Genomic DNA, 24,641 nt, shown 5'->3' with positions numbered 1-24,641 from the left:
TAAAAAATACCCTGGTTGACAATGTGTATCTTTTTAGATCAAATCATCTCTTTTATATTAAACAATGCAACTTGGCATCCCAACTTGCTACATTCACAAGCTGTTATGAAGCCACTATTAGAAGAAAATATAGAACCTACTTTTGAGTGAGCTTAAGGTCACATCTCTACATATAAAAAAAGATTTGTCATGAGGGAAAGACAGAAATTGAATTTCTAAACTTGTACAACAAATATCACGTAGACCTTTTGTGCAGATATAACTTTCTTAATCAACAGTAGGTTTATTAATATCAGGACATTGACACCATTAATATTAAGTAGTCTCACAGTTATGAGCCATCTGCTGAAGCCATTTGGCTCAGAGAAACAGCCACAAATGTATGAATATTTTTTCTTTCAATTTTTACTAAGCTCTTTCCCTCTGTATAGAACAGTATCAGAAGCAATGTACTTAAAATGTGTGCCATTAAAATACTTAATGTTTATAATGCAGCATTATTAATAATACGGCAGGGAAAGGGCACAAAAGTTTATCAAGAGTTTCCTATTAGCTATTTCTCTGTTGGGTACCTTTTGCCTAGTCTCTCCCACTTAATATTCATGACTCCCCTTTGAGATAGACAGCAGTTTACTCACGTTATTATTGAAATCCTCATAGATTAATAACCAGCTCAGGACAAAGTTCTAGGATCTCAATTCTTCTTACTCCAATCATGTGATTCTTATGATATATAATAATACTTTAAGAATCCATCAAAATAATGTGTGCATTTAATGCATTTGCCTATTTATGGTGTGAACATTTAAAACATATTTTTGCCAGGCGTGGTGGCTCACGCCTGTAATCCCAGCACTTTGGGAGGCTGAGGCAGGTGGATCACCTGAGGTCAGGAGCTCAAGAGCAGCCTGGCCAACACAGCAAAACCTCGTCTTGACTGAAAAATAGCAAAATTACCTGGGCATGGTGGCAGGTGCCTGTAGTCCCAGCTGCTAGAAAGGCTGAGGAAGCAGGAGAATCACTTGAATTGGGGAGATAGAGTTTGTAGTGAGCCAACGTCACACCACTGCACTCCAGCCTAGACAACAGAGCAGGGCTCTGGAAAAAAAAAAAAAAAAAACAACAACAACAACAAAAAAACCCAGCATATTTTGATCTGGAGAAATATTTCAAACATATTTAAGATCTAAACTATTGTATTGGATTCAATCCCTAGCAACTAACTCAGACTACATTGTTGGATGACCAATTTTTTTTTTATTTCTTAAAATCTTCTGTTTCCCAGCACTGTTGTTCTCCCAGTTCTCTGTCTTCTGCTGGATTCCCACCATTCACGGTGATTTTTTTCACGTTTTGCTTAGACTCTGAGGAATGAAATACTTCCCTTGGCTGGTTACCTTCTCTAGGAGGGAACACATGATGGACCATAGGCCATTCATCATTCAATATTTAGGAAACATATCTTTTATCTGCATATAATAGGATATTTTGCTGCTATTCATTGAGGTGGATCTACAAAAATAACAAGAACAGTGTGCTTCCATCTATAAGGAAACAAGCCTTGTTCAACATTCAGATATACATGTTGGCAATATGTTTGTAGAAATTTTGCCTTATAACCTTTCTTATTTTGGATCTACAGGATTTTTCTACTTCCTATTATGGCCTGGAATAGAATGTGGGGAGCAATTTTTTCTAATGCATTGGAGAAATACTTTTTCTGAAAATGAACTAGTTAGGAATATTGTGCTAGTCAAGAGAACTTGGAGGTAATTAATCCTAAATCATCAGAGTTTTTCAAAGCTATTTATGTCATCAAGTATTAAAAAGTGTTTGACAGTATAATTTATCACATTGATATCTAAACTGGAAAAACTTTATATAGCTTATGGAGTTGGCATTTAAAATTTCACAGAATTTTTTTGTGACAGGCTTTGATAATACAATTTGTTATCAAGTATGAAGCAGCAGAAAAGTCTTAAAATTAAGAAGCACCAACAGTGTAACTGCTGAGAAAATGGGGAAGAATGAGTGTTACATCGTATGATTTTCCTGCCTTCTCATCCCTAACACTTTCATACTAAATCAAGTGATAATTCCACTAAGGAGGGATGGGTAAATTACAAAAAGGCTGAATTGCCTTTTTTCTCCTAGCCAATGAATATATAAATATATAAATATATATATAAATATATATAAATATATAAAAATATATATATGAATATATATAAATATATATAAATATATATATGAATATATAAATATATATAAATATATATGAATATATATAAATATATAAAAATATATATAAATATATATATGAATATATAAAAATATATATATGAATATATATATGAATATATATAAATATATATATGAATATATATGAATATATATATGAATATATATGAATATATATGAATATATATATGAATATATATGAATATATATATGAATATATATGAATATATATATGAATATATATGAATATATATATGAATATATATATGAATATATATGAATATATATATGAATATATATATGAATATATATATGAATATATATGAATATATATATGAATATATATATGAATATATATGAATATATATATGAATATATATATGAATATATATATGAATATATATGAATATATATATGAATATATATATGAATATATATATGAATATATATATGAATATATATGAATATATATATGAATATATAAATATGAATATATACATGAATATATATGAATATATAAATATGAATATATATATGAATATATATGAATATATAAATATGAATATATATATGAATATATAAATATAAATATATATGAATATATATAAATATATATAAATATATATAAATATATAAAAATATATAAATATATATATAAATATATAAATATATATATAAATATATAAATATATATATAAATATATAAATATATATATAAATATATAAATATATATAAATATATAAATATATATATATAGTTTTCTGCTAAAAGCACTTAGAAAAATGGGGATCTTTTTCATATGGAGGAAGAACTATTATAGACTTTTATACTATCTATCCAATGGGGCTGCCTTTGTAGAATAGAACGAGATGATGGCTTGGACTTTTTAGGGAACCAATAGTTGGTGAAGCAAAAAGCTCTGAAACCCCTGCCAAGTCTAGCACTGAACTGTGCTTTGACAACCATAGAGCAGAGGAGTTGTAAGTTCTTTCCTGTTGCAATACTTTGCAAATGTCAAAATAGTCCATTATGCAAGCCTGCCAATCTTCCTCAAAGCTCTCTATTCAGTTTAAGGGAAGAACATAGATGGTAATCAAATGTCTTTGATTCAAACAGTATTACAGCTGACACATGAAAAGATTCAAAGAAAAGAGAAAATAAACAGATTTCACAACTTCCATATTCTTAACGAGAAAGACTCATTGCTCAATTGAATGAAAATTTCCTATAGCCTTGACAGCCAGACTTTGAAATAGTCACTAAGCATTTTTGTACAGTCTTTTAAAATACAAGTGTGCAATTAAAATGTATACAATTAGAAGTATGAATGTAACTTCAGTTTTCTAGTACTTATTAGTACATTGTAAAGTATATCATCATAGAGGGCCACAGAGGACATGAAGAGTCACAGAGAGAGGTTGTATAGCATGGTGGTTAAGATTGTGGGTTCAGGAATCAGACCTGCTAGATTTAAATCCCAGCTCTACAGCCAAATATGAAACCTTGGTCAATCTATTGAGCACTTCTTTTCCTCAATTTCCATATCTCTCTCTCATCTAATCGTTTTGAGAAGTAAATGTATATTGTGGAGCTGGGAAGATGGCACAGTAGGAAGCTCCAAAAATCTGTCTCCATATCTGAATAATAATTACACTGGAAAAATCTGTCTCATATAATTTTTTGTAACTCTGGATTCTGTTGAAGACTTGTAACTTCCAGGGAAAGACTTGGACAGCAAATTGTGGTTAATTTTATGACAGGCAGCTGTGCATGAGTGCTGAGAGCAGTTAACTAAAAGGTTGTAGGAGCCAGGGTAAGCAAAAAAAAATAATGTGTTCTCCAAATATCAAGGATCTGTGCTGTGGTTGCTTATTGTTGCATTTGATCACAGAGACGCCAACAAAGTTGTGAGTGGCCATTGCTTTTGCACATCCCTCCATTGTTAAAGCCCCTCCCTTCTGCTAACATTACTTCCAGGAGATTTAAAGGGCCAGCACTCTTCTCTACTTTCATTATTCTCTTTGTTTCCTTTTAGAGCACCATACATTAAAGATTGGGCCATCAGAAAGCAATTGCGTATAAGGGGAAAAAAATTAAAAGTGATAATGCATGTCCAGGGAAAGATTCATGCTCAGAAAAGACCTTGAGAATACCTGAAGTTTAGATGTCAGTCTAATTCTGAGCACAGAGAAGACTGCAACAATTAAGAACAAAAGAAAACAATAAACAAAAAAGAATAACAAAAAATAGCAATCTTGAGAAAGGAGTAAAATACGATTTCCAGAATTATCAGATGATTTGATTCAAATGCCCCATTTTCAACAAAAAATTATAAAGCATATCAAGAAAGAGGGAAATATGGCCCATTCAAAGGAAAAAAATAAGTCAACAGATACCAGCCATGAAAAAGACCTGATTGTAGATCTTCTAGACAATGACTTTAAAATGTCTTAAAGTTGCTTCAAGAATCAAAGAAATATGTGCACAAAGTTCAGAGAAAAATGTATTAGCAAAATAGAAATGTCAATAAAGAAATAAAAAAAGGACCAAAAAGAGCTGAAAACACAATAAATGAAATAAAAAATTGACTAAGGAGATTCAAAGACAGATTTCAGCAGGCTGAATAAAGAATCAGTGAAACTGAAGATAGGACAATTGAAATCATCAAGTCTGAGAAACAGAAAGAAAAAAGATTGAAGGAAAGTGAACAGAGCCTAAGAAACTTGTGGGGTACCATTAAGCAAATCAACATGTGCATTATGGTAGTTCCAGAAGGAAAGAGAGATAAAAGAAAAGAGAATATTTGGAAAAATAATGGCTGAAAACTTCTCAAATTTGATAAAATACATGAATATAAACACCAAAAAAGCTCAATGAACTCCAAGTAAGATGAACTCAGAGATCCACAAGGAACATTACAAACTCTTTAAAGCCAAACACAAAGAGAGAATTTGAAAGCTTCATGAGAGAAATGACTTGTAACATAAAAGGGCCATATTTTCCTCTTTCTTGGTATGATTTGTAATTTTTTGTTGAAAACTGGACATTTAAATCAAATAATCTGGTAATTCTAGAAATCATATTTTCCCCCTTCCTAAGGTTTGCTGTTTTTTGTTATTTTTGTTTGTTTGTTTATTGCTTTCTATTTTTCTTAATTGTTAAAGTCTTCTCTGTGCTCAGGATCAGACTGACATCTAAACTTAAGGTATTATCAGGTTTTTTTCTGAGCCTGAACTTTTCCCTTTTAATTTTTTTTCCTATATATGCAGTTGCTTTCTGAATGGCCCAATCTTTAATGTCTTGTGCACAAAAAAGAATAAAAGAGAATAATGGAAGTAGGGAAGAGTACTGGCTCTCTAAATCTCCTGAAATTAATGTTAGCAGAAGGGAGGGGCTTTAACAACGGAGGGATGTGCAAAAGCAATAACCACCTACATCTTTGTTGGCACCTCTGTGATCGAATGCAGCAATAAGTTTATCAGAAGATTCCTCATCAGAAACTTCAGGTGCAAGAAGTCGGTGGACCTATATATTAAAAGGGCCAAAACAAAACAAAACAAAAACTGTCAAACAAGAATTTGATATCTGGCAAAACTGTCCTTCAAAACTGAGGGAGCACTTAGACATCCTCAGATAAAGAAAATCTGAGGAAGTCTATTACTCTGAGACTTATAACGCCAGGAATTCTCAAGGGCATCTTGGAGGGTGAAATGAAAGAAGACTATGCAATAACTCAAAGCCATATAAAGAAATAAATGTCTCAATAAAGGGAAATATATGGCAATTATAAAAGCTAGCATTATTCCAACAAAGGCTTATAACTCTACTTTTTTAATGTACATGACTTAAGAAACAAATACATTTTAAAAAATATTTTCTTGTCTAACAGCTAGTATTAATACAACTTTAATTAGAACTCCACATGTTTTTCTACATAATTCAAATGACTTTTAAAATACTTATTACTTTGTTTTTGGGCACACAGTCTCTAAAGGCATAATTTTATGATATCAACAGCTGAAAGGGTTGGGACAGATAAACAGTATTTACATGTTATTTGAATTAATCTGACATAAATTTATGCAGGTAAATATAATCCTTATGGTAACAACAAGGAAAATAGCTACAGAATATACAAAAAGGAAAATGAGAAAGAAATGCAAACAGTTCACTACAAAAATTTCAGATAAATACAAAATTTGTAATGTAGGAAATGAAAGCCAAAAACCTACAAGATATTTAGAAACAGAGAGCTATGACAGAAGTCTCTTTTTATCAGTAATTGCTTTAAATGTAAATGTATTAAATTATCTAATCAAAAGACAGGGATATGCATAATGGATTAAAGAAAACGCATAATCCAACTACATGCTGTTTACCAGAGACTAATTTGAGAGCCAAAAACACAAATAGATTGAAAGCAAAAAGGATGGAAAAAGATATTTCAGGCAAATAGTAAAAAAAAATAGATCAGGAGCAGCTATACTAATATCGAAAATAAACTTTGATATTTACTGTATCAAAGTATATCAGCTATACTAATAAAATAAACTTTAAATCAAAAAAATGTACAAGTGATGAATTAAATATTGCATATTAATAAAAGATTCAATACAGCAACAATACACACCAGTTAGAATGGCAATCATTAAAAAGTCAGGAAACAACAGGTGCTGGAGAGGATGTGGAGAAATAGGAACACTTTTACACTGTTAGTGGGACTGTAAACTAGTTCAACCATTGTGGAAGTCAGTGTGGCGATTCCTCAGGGATCTAGAACTAGAAATACCATTTGACCCAGCCATCCCATTATTGGGTATATACCCAAACGACTATAAATCATGCTGCTATAAAGACACATGCACACGTATGTTTATTGCGGCACTATTCACAATAGCAAAGACTTGGAACCAACCTAAATGTCCAACAATGATAGACTGGATTAAGAAAATGTGGCACATATACACCATGGAATACTATGCAGCCATAAAAAATGATGAGTTCATGTCCTTTGTAGGGACATGGATGAAATTGGAAATCATCATTCTCAGTAAACTATCACAAGGACAAAAAACCAAACACCGCATGTTCTCACTCATAAATGGGAATTGAACAATGAGAACACATGGACACAGGAAGGGGAACATCACACTCTGGGGACTGTTGTGGGGTGGGGGGAGCAGGGAGGGATAGCATTAGGAGATATACCTAATGCTAAATGATGAGTTAATGGGTGCAGCACACCAGCATGGCACATGTATACGTATGTAACTAACCTGCACATTGTGCACACGTACCCTAAAACTTAAAGTATAATAAAAAAAATAAAATAAATAAAATAAAATTACTCAAAGCTTAAAATAATAATAATAATAATGATTATAACACAATTATAATTATATATTATAATAAGCAATAAATACAATTATAATAATCACATTTACATGCCTAATCACAGATTATCAAAATACATGAAGCAAAAACTGACAAAACTGAAGAGAGAAATAGACAGGTAAACAATAGTATTTGGAGACTTCAATACCCTCCTCTCACTGAAGTATAAAACAATCAGACAAAAATAAGGAAATAGAAGACTTAAATAATGCAACAGACCAACTAAATCTAACAGAGATATACAGAACATTCTACCCATGAACAATGGCATACACATTTTTCTCAAGTAAACATGGAACATCTTCCAGAATAGACCATATGTTAGGCCTGAAATTATGTCTTAATAGATTAAAATGTAGATATGATATTTTATGACCACAATGAGATGAAGTTAGAAGTCAATAACAGAAAAAATGGAAAATTCACAAATTATTAAAAATGAAACAACATATTTTAAAACAATTAATGAAATAAGAAATTACAAGGGAAATTAGAAAATTCTTAGAGAAAAATGAAAACAAAAACAGAATATATCAAAATTTATGGAAGCACTAAAACCAGTGTTAAGGGGGAATTCTGTGGCTATAAATGGTAACATTAAAAAACAAGAAAGATCCCAGGTCAATAACCTAACTTAACAATTTAAGGAATTAGAAAAAGAAGAGCAAACTAAATCCAAAGCAAGCTGGAGTAAGAAAAAATCAGAGATTAGAGCAAATATTTTAAAAATGGGGAATAGAAAATCAATTTAAAGATTAATGAAACAAAAAGGTAATTTTTTAAAAATACCAAGAAAATTGATAAAATTTTAGCTAGACGTACAAAGAAAAAAACAAAATCCTATTAACAACATCAGAAAAGAAAGGAGATATTTCTACCGATTCTACAGGAATAAAAAGTATTATTTAAAAAGTACTATGAATAATTGTGCACCAACAAATTAGATAGCCTAGATGAAACAAAAAATTTCTAGAAGTGCAATACCTACGAAGACTAAATTACAAGGAAATGGAAAATCTGAATATACCTGCAATTGGTAAGGAGATTGAATCAACAATCAAAGATTTTTAGGCAAAGTCCTAGATGTGATAGTTTCACTGGTGATTCTACCAGACATTTAAAGAATCAAACCAGTCCATCTCAAACTTTTCCAAAAATTGAATAGGCGGTAATACTTCCAAACTCATTCTATAAGGCCAACATTATCTTAATACCAGTCAGATGAAATTACTACAAGAAAAGAAAACTACGGATCAATTTTCCTTATGAGCATTTACATAAAATTTCTCAACAAAAAAACAGAAAATCAAATTCAACAGCATATTGAAAGTTTTACACAATGAGCGAGTGGAATTTATTCCTGGAATGCAAGGATAATTCAACATACAAAAATTGATCAATGTAATATACAATATTAATGGAATAAAGAAAAAACATAATTATTTCAATTGACACAGAAAAAGCTTTCAAGAAAATTCAACATCCTTTCATGATAAAAATTCTCAACAAAATAAGAATGGACTGAAATATCTCAACATAATTAAAGGCATATGTTAAAAACCTGCAGTAAACATCACAACAGTAAAAGACTAAAAGTTTTTCCCCCAAGATGAAGACCCCGACAAGGATAACCACTTTTACCATTTTTAGTCAACATAGTTATTACTTGACATTCTAGCCAGAGCAATCAGACGAGAAAAACATATAAAAGGCAAACAAATTACAAAGGAAGAAGTAAAATTATCACCATTCACAGAGTATATAAACGTATATGTCCACACACAAAAAAAACTTGAAAAGCTAATAAATAAATTTGGCAAAATAGTAGGATGCAAAACAAACAAGTGAAAATCAGTTGCATTTCTATATGCTGACAATGAACAATCTGAAAGAGAAATTATTAAACAATTTTATTTACAATAATATCAAAAACTGTAAAATATTTGACAATTAAAGAGGTAAAAGACTTGCACGATGAAAACTACAATACATTGCTGAAAGAAATAAATGAAAACATAAATGGAAACACATTTTATGTTCATGAATTAGAAGACGTAATATTAGTAAGATAGCAGTGCTACTCAAAGCCATCTATAGATTCAATGTAATCTCTACACAAATCTCAATGATGTTTTTTGTAGAAATAAAAAAAAAAAATCCTTAAATTCAAGTGGAATCTCAAGGGATGCCAAATATCCAAATCAATTTTGAAAAAGAAGTGTGGAAAACTCATACTTCCAGATTTTATAACTTACTACAAATCCACAGTAATCAATACAGTGTGGTACTTCATAGAGACAGACATACAGACAGATGGAATAGAATAGAAAGCTCAGAAATAAAGCCTCATTATATATGGTCAAACAATCTTTAGCAAGACTGCCAACCATGCAATAGGGAAAAGGCAGTCTTTTCAAAAAATAGTGCTGTGAAAATCAGATATGCTCATACAAAAGAATGAAGATAGATCTTTACCTAAAGCCATATACAAGAATTAACTCAAAATAGATCAAAAGTATATATGTAAGACCTAAAACTAAAAAAAAACTTATTAGAAAATATAGGGCAAAAGCTTTACTACATTAGATTTGTCAGTACTTTCTTAGATATGATACGGAAGGCACAGATAATACAAGAAAAAAGAGACAAATTTTTTCTTATAAAATTTTTTAAAATTGTGCATCTGTGTTAATCTGTTTTATGTTGTTATAAAGAAATAGCTGAGGCTGGGAAATTTATAAAGATGAGAGGTTTATTTCACTCACAGTTTTGCAGGCTGTACAAGAAGTATGGCACCAGCATTTGCTTCTAGTGAGGCCTCAGGAAACTTTCAATCATGGCAGAAGGCAAATGGGGAACAGGCACATCACATAGCAAGAGAGACGGAGCAAAAGGGAGATGCCAGGTTCTTTTAAATAACCAGCTCTTACATGAACTTATAGAGTGGAAACTCACTCATTACTGTGGAGAGGGCACTAAGTCTTTCATGAGGGATAGATCCCCATGGCCCAGCCACATCCAGTCTGGCCTCATTTCCAACATTAGGGGTTACATTTCAACATGAGATTTTGGGGGGACAAATGTCCAAAGTATAACAGTGAGAGGTGAAGCCAGTGGGGCTTCTGGGTTGGGTGGGGACTTGGAAAACTTTTCTGTCTAGCTAGAGAATTATAAATGCACCAATCAGCACTCTGTGTCTAGCTAAAGGATTGTAAATGCACCAATCAGCACTCTGTAAAAACACACCAATCAGCACTCTGTAAAAACCCACCAATCAGCACTCTGTGTCTAGCTAAAGGATTGTAAATGCACCAATCAGCACTCTGTAAAAAACACAGCAATCAGCATTCTGTATCTAGCTAAAGGATTGTAAATGCACCAATCAGCACTCTGTAAGAACGCAGCAATCAGCACTCTGTGTCTAGCTAAAGGATTGTAAATGCACCAATCAGCACTCTGTAAAATGGACCAGTCAGTGCTCTGTAAAATGGACCAATCAGCAGGATGTAGGCAGGGCCGAATAAGGGAATAATAACTGGCCACCTGAGCCAGTGGCAGGAACCCGCTGGGGTGTCCTTCTATGCTGTGGAAGCTTTGTTCTTTTTCTCTTCACAGTAACTCTTGCTGCTGCTCACTCTTTGGGTCCACACTACCTTTATGAGCTGTAACACTCACCGCGAGGGTCTGCGGCTTCATTACTGAAGTCAGCAAGACCATGAACCCACTGGGAGGAACAAACAACTCTGGACGCGCCACCCTAAAGAGCTGTAACACTCACTGCGAAGGTCTGCAGCTTCATTCTTGAAGTCAGCAAGACCATGAACTCACCGGAAGGAAGAAACTCTGGACACATCTGAAGGAACAAACTCCGGAAACACCATCTATAAGAAGTGTAACACTCACCACGAAAGTCCACGGCTTTATTCTTGAAGTCAGTGAGACCAAGAACCCACAGGAGTGAATCAATTCCGGACACAACAGCGTCAAAAGATATTACCAACAGAGAGAATTAGCAACCTGTGGAATGAAAGAATATTTGCAAATCTTAAGTCTGATAAAGGATTAATACCTAGGTTGTATAGAAAATTATTGAAACTCAACAACAAAAAATAAACATAATTCAAAAATGGGCAAAGGAATGAGTATATATATATTTTTAAAGAAGATGTACAAATGGCCAATAAGCACATGAAGAGATGCTTAACATGACTAATCATTAGGGAAATGCAAATAAAAACTATAATGAAATATCACCTTACACCAATTAACATGGCTCCCATTAAAAAAAAAACAAAAACCTGAAAATAACAAGTATCAGTGAATGTGTGGAGAATTGAGAACCCTTATGCCCTGTTGGTAGGAATGCCAATTGTCAATTGGTATAGCTACTGTTGAATAAAAGGGTAGGACAGTTCCTCAAAAATTAAAAATAAAATTACCATATAATCCAGCTAAACTACTACTGAGTATATATTTTTAAAAACTGATAAAAAGGTCTTGAGATACTTATACACCCATATTCATAGCAGCAGTATTCACAACAGCTAAAATGTAGAAGCAACTCAAATGTCCATTGAGAAATGAATGGATAAGCAAAATGTGAGATATATATGATGAAATATTACTCAAGCTTAAAAGTGAAGAAAATTATGACATATGCTATATAACATGAATAAAACTTGAGGACATTATGCTAAATGAAATCAGCCAGTCACAAAAAAAAGCAAATAAGACAAATTTCACTTATGTGAGGTACTTAGAGTGGGCAAAACTATGGAGGCAGAAAATAGAATGGTAGTTTCCAGAGGTTGAGGAGGGGGGAAATTGGGAGTCATTTTTAAATGAGCATAAACTTTTAGTTTTACAATATGAAAAGAGTTATGAAGACTGATGATGGTGATGGCTGCACAACATTTTGAATATATTAACTCCACTAAACTATACACTTAAAAATGCTTAAAATTGTAAATAAATTTATGTTAGTTGTATTTCACCAAAATAAAAAAAAAACTGTTTCCTGCAGGTAAAGTGCTTAGAGCAGTTAAACACTCAACATTATTAAGTATTATTATCTAGTACAAACACATATTTTAATATTATATTTATAACACCCATATTTTTATATTATACTATATCACACATATTTGTATGTGTGTTGTACTAGATAATAAGGAGACCAAGGCTGTAACAGAGCTAGAAAATGAAGATCGACATTAGAAAGTCAATCTAGTACAGGGCTTCTCAAAGCGTGGTCAGGGGATTGTTGTCACCTGTGATCTCCTTGTTACTTGTCCATGATGAAATAAATATGTACAGAGTAAGCATTTAGAAAATTTTACAGAAACTTAAAAAAAGTCTGTAGAATCTAATAATAAAAAATTGGATATTGTATTCTGTATGAAATTGATATTTTAATTTGCATTTATACTATAACTTTTTAATTTAATTTTACATAATTGAATTGGAAATTTTTTTAGAAAGACCTTTCATTACACATAGTCTAAGGCATTTGTCTCATGTATGTGTGATGTGATGCAGTCTGTTAAGATTTGTTTTTAACCTAAACCTTCCTGTTTTTGAAAGTGACTGATAATATTCTCTGCCTTAAAATTTTTTTCAGTAGAATAATTATCTCCACCAAGAAGGAAAGTATGAATGTCCAAATTAATAGACTTAATATTTTAAGGTAGAAAAATTACTTAATATTTTAAGGTAGAAATATATCAAGTGATATAATATTTACCTGCAAAGTATTGTGCTTGATGCAGTTGAGTGTAAAAACCAATCATGCAGAATTCCTGCTCTCCAGAAGTTTACAGTCCTAGTAAAATCTGGAGACATTTTTGGAACTTAATTCTTGCTTTACATAAGAATAAATATTTTTAACTTCTTGGTAAGAACAAGACTTGTGCAACAAGAAGTGGTTCATCAAATTGTTCTCAGGAATTTGCAGCATATAACAAAGGACATTTTCATCCAGTCAAAATATCCATTAAAAAAAAAATGATGGTTGATTTTTACTCAGTCTTCTAGGACTGCAAACCAATGGTTACAATTGTTTGTACAAGAAGCATTTTTTTTCTCCAATAATACCAGGTTCTTGTCACATAACCCCATTGAAAGGGCTCCATTTTATGACCAAATTGTCCCCTTTCCCCTCTGAGCCTCTGAAATGAATAGAGGAGATAAAGTGGGTTCTGAGTAAAAAAGTATAATTTAGACAGATAAAATATGATTCAGAGGAGAATTTGGTGACAATATGGAGACATAAAAATAAAGAAATCAAATCTATTGTTAGAATAGGCCCATTGTATCCTTTCTTCATGCTTTGTCCCTAGATGATTTTTCAATGTATAAATGAATTCGTGGTGACAAAAAAGCTAGACTTTATCTATTAGCCAAATACATTGTTGTCAGTGAACAACAACTTCCACCAATCTATCAGTTTATGTTATAAAGTTATCCTTTCTTGTAAAATAAGCCATCTGTGTGAAAATAATTCTTTTTAATCTATGATCAAATTAATACATAAATATTTATCTTTCTTATGTGAAGCCTTTGATTTGGCTAAGGAAAGATATTTTTTCTAAATGTTGCTTGAGCAATCCCATTTTACCTGAATTAATTTAAAATGAGGCCTTCATTTATATCAGCAGAGGCTGAACTGTGTGGAGAATCTGATATTATTGATCTATGTGGAAATTACACTGTGAGGTTCTCCTTAATTGTGTCAAAATCCAGTTGGCTACAGAGAATATTTATTGTCAACTTCTACCACAATATCATGTTTTATTGCCAACATTAAATTTAAGGTAAATGCAGAAATATATAACTGTTTCCAAAAAAGGCCAATAAAATATAGTACATATTAATTCATACTTGAATGAATAAAAATTTAAAATTTTTTTGATGGAATATTCATTTTGAGGTACTCAGAAACCATTACAATATATCACGTTTGTCAAAAAAAAATACACTCTGTTAGCTACAATAATATATGAGAAGTTAATATTCTTTTATATTACAACAAGCATAATCAGCTGCTGTACATAGGAATACTGTAGTGCATCCTTAAATAAATCCTGTATCTCTAAATTGTAGATATAATTTAAATATAAAATTATTTCATACATATTATAACATATGCAATTTAATTTAAATATAAATTTGAAAGAATTACAATAAAAAGAGCTTCCTAATCATTCTTATTTTGAATTTTTTTGTTATTTATTACTGTCTTCTGGGAGGGCAAGATTTCCATTTTTGTAAAAACACATTGAGGTGTTAGCCTGACACCGCTAAATTACATGTGTTATCTCTCTCCATCTGGTACAATGGCAAGGCTGTTTGAAGAAACAGGATTCAGGGGAGCTGTATTTCTTAAGCAATGCTGTTCCAAAAGAAATTTTCAATGATTTTTTTGGAAATTTTTGCAAGAAGATATTTAGAAAAGGTATATTCTACTCATATGATTCCAAATGACCTTACTTGGAAAGATGTGTATTGTCATAAATATCTTTAAGTGGTGGATATCAAATAAGTAAAGGAATACTTTACAGTTTAACTTCTGAAGTATAGATCCCTTGACACCCTTAATACGTTGTTTGGGGATTCTTTATTTTGGCTGTCTATTATTTGCTGATTTTAGACAAAAAATAAAATAGATGACTCATTATCTCATTATTGCAGCAAAAACCATATAAATATATATTCAGTATTCAAAGTATGATACCAAAACATCTAGAAGACAGGTTCTGATTCAGTTACTCTCCAAGCTTACTTATTTTTGCCATAATTAATCATGCATTGGAAATCATTCAAAAATATCATTGAAACCAAGAATATGTTAGACATGCATCTCTTTTTGAGTTTTACCTTTTGTTTATGAAATATCATGTAATTTTACCAATATTTTTCATGTATTTTATAGAACATAAATCCAATTAATGTTGCACAGTCATTCACATTTCAATTGTATTATTTGTTTTAGTATTAACACTACATCTTTCTGGTTTCCTGAAGCACACTATCATTGATATTTAAGCCAAAGCCTGATCGGAGACAAGTTAATTCTACTGTTCTTGATTGATTTAAGTATTTTAAGTGGGCAGTAGCCCCATTGCTATGTGACTTTTGTGAATTTTCAATTCATTCTACAAAGGTATTTTTCAGGTATCTAATATGTACTTTTATTATTCTAGACTTTTTATTTTTAAAATGTAGGGTTGTAAGTAGGAAGATAAATATAATTTTAAATATAATCATATAATTATACATATGGGAAAGCAGGCTTAATGGCTTCATTAAGAGCCTTTGTTATCCTCTTCCACTTCCTCACAAAATAACTGGGAAGACACAAAAAGATTTAAAACATTAATAACTTGAAATTTAGTGCTGAAAGACAAGCCAAAATCTTGTAGGAACTTAAAAAAATTATAGGACTGATGAAATTTAATTGAAGGAAAAAAAAATACTATGGAGACCTAAGTCCATTAGGCAGTAATATATTCAGCTTCACACAACTACACTAGGTAATCTAGAAAACAATATTGATAGACATGCATTCAAACCTCATTTGTTGCCTGATTCAGAGAATATACAAATCTGAACTGTGGCATAAATTCCTCTTCTCCCTTGGGGTATGTTCTGTATTTAAATTCAGGCTACAACCCCAACACACACATGTGTATACCTCCCTCCAACATGCGCGCACACACACACGATTTTCCTTGATAAGATATAAATTCTAAATAACAATTTGGTAAAAACTAAGAATGATAGGGTGTTTGGTCATCACAATTTACTCACTGAAGACAATTTTTTCATAAAAGTTTATAGTAGTGTAGGAAAGGGATAGAAATCCTAATTTTTCATGTAATTCTATAAAATTCTATAACTCTGAGCAAGATTTAGCATATAGAAGAGGTAAGCAATCATATAAAGTCTGTTTAAAACCTAAAATTGCCCTTGGAGTTGAACATATCAAGTTTCTTTTCAAGTATTTATTGAAGCATAAATAGTAGGGCTGAAAGCAATGTTTTTTTTTTCATCTTTTAAAAATTTATATCAGAGATATAAATTATGATAACTGTGATATCATAATATCAGAGATTGATATCACAGTCTTTGTGAGAGATTATGAATGCAGTCCACCACTACCACAAATTATGCAGTCAAGTTTCCCACAATTGGGGAAATCACAGGGGTCAGCATATCTGGAATATAATGGATAAGCCTCACCCTGTGAAAACCACTTTTGTGATCCTGGTATCTCCCCTGCCAGATAAGTAGAAAGGCAATCTTTTGACTCTTACCTATGAGAAATATTTACCCCAGTGTCATTATCTCACATTATTAAAATATGAGTATTGAGGAAAAAAAAAAAAAACACGGAGCCAAGCAAGTATTGAAGAACAAAAAAACAAAAAACAATATGAAGATTAATTAGAGGAACAGCATACTTCAAGAGATGATCTATTGTGACATGCAGAAGAAAGTATCTGGAATATGGTATTCTCTAATAATTGCAGGAAGTTATGGCCTTTATGTATCAAGAGTTACAAGTTAGTAGAGCAAAAAAAGGATGAGGATGGAGATCAAGAGCAACTACATGAAATAAAAAGAATAAGATAAAACAAGACAGAATCCTAAAAATGGCTTTTAGTAGAGAGGGTGAAAATTATAGGAAAAGAAAGCTTAAAATGTTTTTGAAAAACTAAAAGATAACAAGCAGTAGAATTGAAAATGGAATATATAGTTTCAAAAACACTAGATAATTTAAAGACACATAAAAAATCTATGAGGCAAAATACAGAAAGCAAAGAGATAAGGGAAACATAAATAAAAGAAAGCACACATAATGAGACAATGTTTCAAATTTATCTGTTTTATTTTTCAGTGCTAGTAATTCTTTTATCTTCTTGTTTCATTCTTCAAATTATCTTGGCAGGTTGAACTTATCCAGGAAAACATCCCAGCACAGAATAAAACTGGAGTCCTCAGTTTTTCAAAATCAAAACATTTTTATGAATGAAATGGTAGGAGAAGAGAAGGGATTTTTAATTCTCAAGTGCAAAGGTTAATGACAAAAGCTACATATTTGGAATAATAAAAAGAGATGTAACAACCAGCTTTCTAGGGCAAGGTTCCCTGCCTCTGAATGAATTATAGCATCAAAAAGGAATATCCTCCTTGTGTGGGACTGAGAGGGGGTTCCTCTGACACTTCTACCTTCGTGGTTGGCTTCAAAAGATGATGGTAGAATATACTCTGCAGAGAAGTGTCACAATCTGGAATTTTATGGAATTTACCTCTTGCTGCCTGTCTGGAGTACTGGAGAAATGTCGTGTATCACCTTGTGTGGGGATAGTAGAGGAGATGGCTACATTTGGATCCAGGAGCAAAGAGAGCTGATGACATTCGGCCTACTCTCTCTTGGCTCTGAACTTTTATGGGACAGCAGCCTTAGGGAAGAGACTGGAAACAGATTGTTAGGAGTGTGTGCTGGATGCAGTTGGCTGAAGTGGCAAGATACTGCACAGTAATTAGCCAGTTAGAAAGTGGTAGTGAAAGAGAATGATTGAGATCCAAAAACCAAGAATTTACCATTTTAAAGAGGTAATTTCTTTTCAATACTAACTGGTAAAAGATTAACCTGAGAAGTCCTAAGAGAGACAGAAGACAAAGTACAAATTAAATCTCATGTGCTTACAAAGATCAAATCAAGCCTAAGGATATCTATCACATTTATGACAGGCAGCTTGGAAGATGACACAATTGCTGCCTCTTTGTATCCACACCCTGTAGGAATTCTCTTCCCTTGACTTTGGAGAGGACCTGTGTCTTACATCTTAGTGATGGCAAAAATAATAGACTGTTACTACCCTGATTACATTACATAAGATGATGGCTTCCACTGTGTTTGCAAACTCCTTCTCACTGGCCTTTATGGAGTAAATTGGTGTATTTGGCAAGAAGCTTAGGGTGGCCCCCTCTAAGCAGTGAGTCATGGAGTTAATGAGACCCTCCCTCTAACAATCCTGGAGAAATTGAATCTTCCCATCAACCGTGTAAATAAGCTTAGAAGTGGATCCTTCCCAGGTCAAATGAGATCTCAGCACTAGCTGATAACGTCATTGCAGCCTCATAAGAAATCCTCACACAGAGGACCCATGTAAATTATGTCCAAATTCCTGACCCACAGAAACTGTGAGATGATAAATATGTGTTATTTTAAGCCACTAAGTTTTGAAGTAATGTGTTATGCAGTAACAGATAACAAATACAGCACCCACTGTTAAAACCTCTGAATGAATTAAGGTGTCTTGGAATACTGCCATGTTTGTGTTACCTAGTAAATCATTTCAGCTGGACAAAATAGTGTAGGAAAAAGACGCTAAAGACTTTCCAAGAAAGGTTAGTGATATGGTTTGGCTCTGTGTCCCCACTCAAATCTCACCTTGAATTCTAATAATCCCCACGTGTCAAAGGCGGGACCAGGTGGAGGTAATTGAATCATGGGGTGTCATCCCCCATGCTGTTCTTGTGATAGTGAGTGAGTTCTCATGTGGTCTAATGGTTTTATAAGTGTCTGGCATTTCCTCTTCTGGCACTCATTCTCACTCTTGCTGTCCTGTGAAGCAGTGCCTTTCACCATGATTTTAAGTTTCCTGAGGCCTCCCTAGCCATGAGAAACTGAGTCATTTAAACCTCTTTATAAATTACCTAGTCTTGAGTATTTCTTCACAGCAGCATGAGAACAAACTAATTCAGGAAATTGATATTGGGAGTGAGGTGCTGCTGTAAAGATACCCAAAAATGTGGAAGCAACTTTGGAACTAGGTAATAGGCAGAAGTTAGAAAAGTTTGCAGGGCTCAGAAGAAGATAGATGTGGGAAAGTATGGAATTTCCCAGAGACTTGTGGAATGCCTTTGACCAATATGCTGATGCTGATATGGACAATGAAATCCAGGCTGAAGTGGTCTCAGATGGCGATGAGGAACTTTTTGGAAACTGGAATAAAGTTGACTCTTGCTATGCTTTCTCAAAGAGACTGGTAGCATTTTTCCCCTTCCCTGGAGATCTGTGGAACTCTGAACTTGAGAGAGATGATTTAGGGTATCTGCTGGAAGAAATTTCTAAGATGCAAAATGTTCAAGAGGAAGAAAACCATAAAAGTTTGAAAAATTTGCAGCCTGATTATGTAACACAAAAGAGAAACCCATTTTCTGGAGAGAAATTCAAGCTGCCCGCAGACATTTGCAGAAGTAACAAAGAGTTGAATGTTAATCACCAAGACAATGGGGAAAATGTCTCCAGGGCATGTCAGACACTTCACAGCAGCTCCTCCCACCACTGGCCCAGAGGACTACGGGGGAAGTGGTTTAATGGGCAGAGCCCAGAGTCTCCCTGATCTAATGCAGCCTTGGGACATGGTACCCTGTGCCAGCTGCTTCAGGTCCAGCCGAGGTTAAAAGGGGGCAAGGTACAACTCAGGCTTCAGAGGGTACAAGCCCCAAACCTGGGCAGTTTACACGTGGTGTTGAGCATATGGGTGCAGAGAAATCAATAATTCAGGTTTGGGAACCTCCACCTAGATTTCAAAGGATGTATGAAAACACCTGGATGTTCAGGCAGAAGTTTGTTGCAGGGACAGAGCCCTCATGGAGAACCTCTGCTAGGGCAGTGCAGAAGGGAAATGTGGAGTTGGAGCTCCCACACAGAGTCCCACTGCAGTACTGCCTCGTGGACCTGTGAGAAGAGGGCCACTGTCCTCCAGACCCCAGAATTTTAGATCCACCAACAGCTTGTACCCTGCACCTGAAAAAGCCACAGGCACTCAATGCCAGCCCGAGAAAGCGGCTGGGAGGGGGGCTGTACCCTGCAAAGCCACAGAGGCAGAGCTGCCTAAGGCCTTGGAAACCCACCTCTTGCATCAGTGTGACCTGGATGTGAGACATGGAGCTAAAGGAGACCATTTTGGAACTTAAATGTTTAATGACTGCCCTATTGGATTTCAGACTTGGATGGGTCATGTGACCCCTTTATTTTTGCCAGTTTCTCGCATTTGGAATGGATGTATTTACCCAATGCATGTACCCCCGTTGTATCTAGGATATAGCTAACTTGCTTTCAATTTTACAGGCTCATAGTCAAAAGGGACTTACCTTGTCTCAGATGAGACTTTGGACTCAGACTTTTGGATTAATGCTGAAATAAGACTTTTGGGGACTGTTGGAAGGGCATGATTGTGTTTTGAAATGTGAAGACATGGCTGGGCATGGTGGCTCACGCCTGTAATCTCAGAACTTTGGGAGGCTGAGGCGGGTGGATCACGAGTTCAGGAGATCAAGACCATCCTGGCTAACAGTGAAACACTATCTCTACTAAAAATACAAAAAAATTAGCCAGGCATTGTGGCAGGCACCTGTAGTCCCAGCTACTCAGGAGGCTGAGGCAGGAGAATCATTTGAACCCGGGAGGTGGAGGTTGCAGTGACCCGAGATTGTGCCACTGCCCTCCAGACTGGGTGACAGAGTGAGACTCCATCTCAAAAAATAAAAAAATAAAAATATAAATGTGAGGACATGACATTTGGGAGAAGTCAGGGGTGGAATGATATGGTTTGGCTCTGTGTCCCCACCCAAATCTCACCTTGAATTGTAATAATCCCCACGTGTCAAGGACGGGATGAGGTGGAGCTGATTGAATCATAGGGACAGTTTCTCCTATGCTATTCTCATGATAGTGAGTTCTCACAAGATCTGATGGTTCTATAAGTGTCTAGCATTTCCCCTGCTATTCTTTCTCCTGCCACTCTGTGACGAGATGCCTTCCACCATAACTTTAAGTTTCCTAGGCCTCCCCAGCCATGCAGAACTGTGAGTCAATTAAACCTCTTTTTTTTGTACATTACCCAGTCACAGGTATTTCTTCATAGCAGTGTGAGAATAGACTAATACAGTTGGATTAACTCCAAGTAACTGAAACTAAGTGATAAAAGTGAAACATGAAGGCCAAGAAAAGAGGAAAACAAAAAGTAAACCTAAGAACTCTTATATTAGTATTCTTTATTGAACCAAGTAGAATTAAATGGAAAAAAAAAAAAGGCTTTAAAAGTTATATTCCTAAAGCATGAGCTTACACTCAAAACGTCTGTGATTATTTAAGCCTTAAAATGACCTATAGATCTCAAATCTTGTGCAGGCAGGAATCAAGCTGAGAAAGATGCTCAGCCCCCAAGGAGGATATATTTTCTGATGCCAACTTTAGATGTGATGTGGCCCAGAAAGATAACAAAGAAGGAAACACAAAAAACAAAAAGCTTCCAGAGGTCACAGCCAAGAGACTGAAGATTGCTACAAGGGAGCAGAATTCAGACCTATTAAGAAACTTTGCCTTATTCAACGTAGGAGTCCTCGTGACCTCTGCTAGGCAGGATTTCAGAATTTCAGGAGCAGTAACTTCTGGTGTTTCCCATCCTCTTCCATCAGAATAAAACAGTTTACTATGGTTTAATCCCCATTTGGCCACTGAAAATTAGGTAGTTCCCATCCTCTTCTATCAGAATGAAACAGTTTACTATGGTTTATCCCCGTTTGGCCACTGAGAATTAGATAGGCAAGGGGCACAGAACTTCACTTTTGAGTTCACAAAACTTGATATCAAGAGCATCTATGTTGAAACAGATGTTGATGCTACTGGATATCACATAGAAATCTTGAATTTTGAAATTGAAGCTGTGAATAGATGAGATATTTTGGCTTTGCCTCACTTGAGTAAGGATGAGTATATTTTGCCAATGAAAGGTGTACTAAATATTTGTTACTAAAAGATGAGCAAAAGTAGCCATTCATGCTTATATAAAATAGTTGTTTTTTTTCTCCCTCTCCTCTTTCCAGGCACCTGGTAGAATTGGACTTCTCTCCCACCTGTGAAATTATACATGACTCTGTGTGGCTTTCTTTAGCTGAGAAAATGTAAGAGTACATGATATGTGTTATTTCCTAGCTGAAGTTCTAAGAATTGATGTACTGTTTGCCATGTCTCTTCCCACCTCTGAGGTGATCAAGGAAGACTGGGAAAATTAAAACTTCTGTTAGCCTGGGCCTCTTTGTAACTACAGAACCAAGCCTTCAGGCAACCTGTGTTGGCGTATCATGAGCTACTGGGCTAAATCAGTAAGAGTATCAGAATATTTGTTACTACAGAGTCACCTAGCCTATCCAGAAATCAGCCATCTTATATTTCTGCATAACAATTTGAAGAATGTGATCTCAATTTCTAAAGTGTAATGGAAATAGTTTGGAAGAAATGATGTGAACTTTATAATTGAACATATCTAAGTCTTAATTCCAGTTCAGTCATACTGCCTAATTTTCAGAAAACTGCTAAAGCTCTCTGAACCTTTTTGTTCTTCTCCAAAATGGTATAATAATTAAACACCTCACAATGATATTTCAAGGAATAAATAAGAGAGCTGGTGAAAAAGTATGACCATGAATAACATGTGAACATAGTATATGCCCTGTAACTTTTATTTATCTCTCTCTTATTCCTACTAAAGACATTATATGCTATTAAATTTAAGACTAAATGGAGTTAAGAAATAACATTTCATGGGTGTATAATATGTTGGGAAGTTAACTTCAAAATTTAATGCATGAGCTGTACAAAAGAAGTAGGAACTAAAATTAGTTTAATTCAGTGAATTTTATTAACCATGATTGAACCAAATTTAACTGACTGTGGCAGAACTTGATTGATAATACATATACACTTTACATATACATGTATACATATATATGTATAGGTAATATATACATACATGTGTATGTATGTGTGTGTGAGTTTGTGTGTGTGTATATATATATATATATATATATATATATACATATATATATATATATATATAAAACAATGACATTGAACTTACCAGTTTATTCTTTGGGCATTGTATCTGATAGATATATTAGACCTGGATTTAAAAAAATGTATACATATTAGTAAAATCCTATGACATCTCCAAAGGCAAACAAACAAACAAAAACCCAACAGTCTTCCATTGATTCATTTATAATTAACTTTGAGATTATAAATACCAACTTATATATACATCCAGTTCATAAAAGTTTTTATTTCTGCAGAAATTTTTAAATTTCTAAAAATATCTGCACCTTTAATTTGGATCCTTAGAGAATAAGATGTAGACACTAACTTGAACCCATAAAATATAAATTTTAATTAATTTTGTTTTGTATATTTTTTGTCTAGTTTTTTGTCTATTACACTTCCTGTTGGGTTTTTGTTTGTTTGCCTTTGGAGATGTCATAGGATTTTACTAATATGTATACATTTTTTAAATCCAGGTCTAACATATCTATCAGATACAATGACCAAAGAATAAACTGGTAAGTTCAATGTCATTGTTTTATATATATATATATGTATATATACTATATACATATATACACACACACACACAAACTCTCACACACACATACACATGTATGTATATATTACCTATACACATATATGTATACATGTATATGTAAAGTATATATGTATACATATACATGTATATATAGATGTATATGTATATAATGTGTATATATATATAATGTGTATATATGGAGAGAGGGAGAGACCAGTTAGTAATATGTAATATATAAAATTTATAGAGTAGATTAACCCAAAACTTTAGAGTACATTTCTGGAAGTTACATAAAAGTTCATTATCAAACTTTTTCATTTGACAACCATTCTTTGATAATATTGCACAATTCCTGCCAACTAGGCAATGAAAAATATTCATTGTTAGATATATTCCAAATGATTACTTTATAGTATAGACAGTAACTGATTTGCTTGATTTAGCACGTAACTGATTTTATAAAAATCACAAGGAAAAAGGAATATAGCCAATTCGAAACAATTCTAAAGTCTCCATTGTGATTATGTGTGTATAACTTGTTCCGGACCTCACACTAATTACATCCTGTGCTC

The 24,641-nt window shown here is 33.4% G+C and overlaps 1 non-coding gene across 1 annotated transcript; it reads right to left on the bottom strand.

The window, feature by feature from the left end:
* Positions 1 to 16,765: 16,765 nt before the first annotated feature.
* Positions 16,766 to 16,927, bottom strand: LOC112133665 (U1 spliceosomal RNA). Its single transcript, XR_002915290.2, has one exon. It is a non-coding gene; the product is annotated as a U1 spliceosomal RNA (small nuclear RNA).
* Between the last annotated feature and the right edge of the window lie 7,714 nt (positions 16,928 to 24,641).

The sequence above is a fragment of the Pongo abelii genome, chromosome 4 (assembly GCF_028885655.2).
Source record: "Pongo abelii isolate AG06213 chromosome 4, NHGRI_mPonAbe1-v2.0_pri, whole genome shotgun sequence".
NCBI classification, from domain to species: Eukaryota; Metazoa; Chordata; class Mammalia; order Primates; family Hominidae; genus Pongo; species Pongo abelii.
Note: the sequence above shows the minus strand (reverse complement) of the source record. Positions and strands in the feature narration are given on the sequence as shown.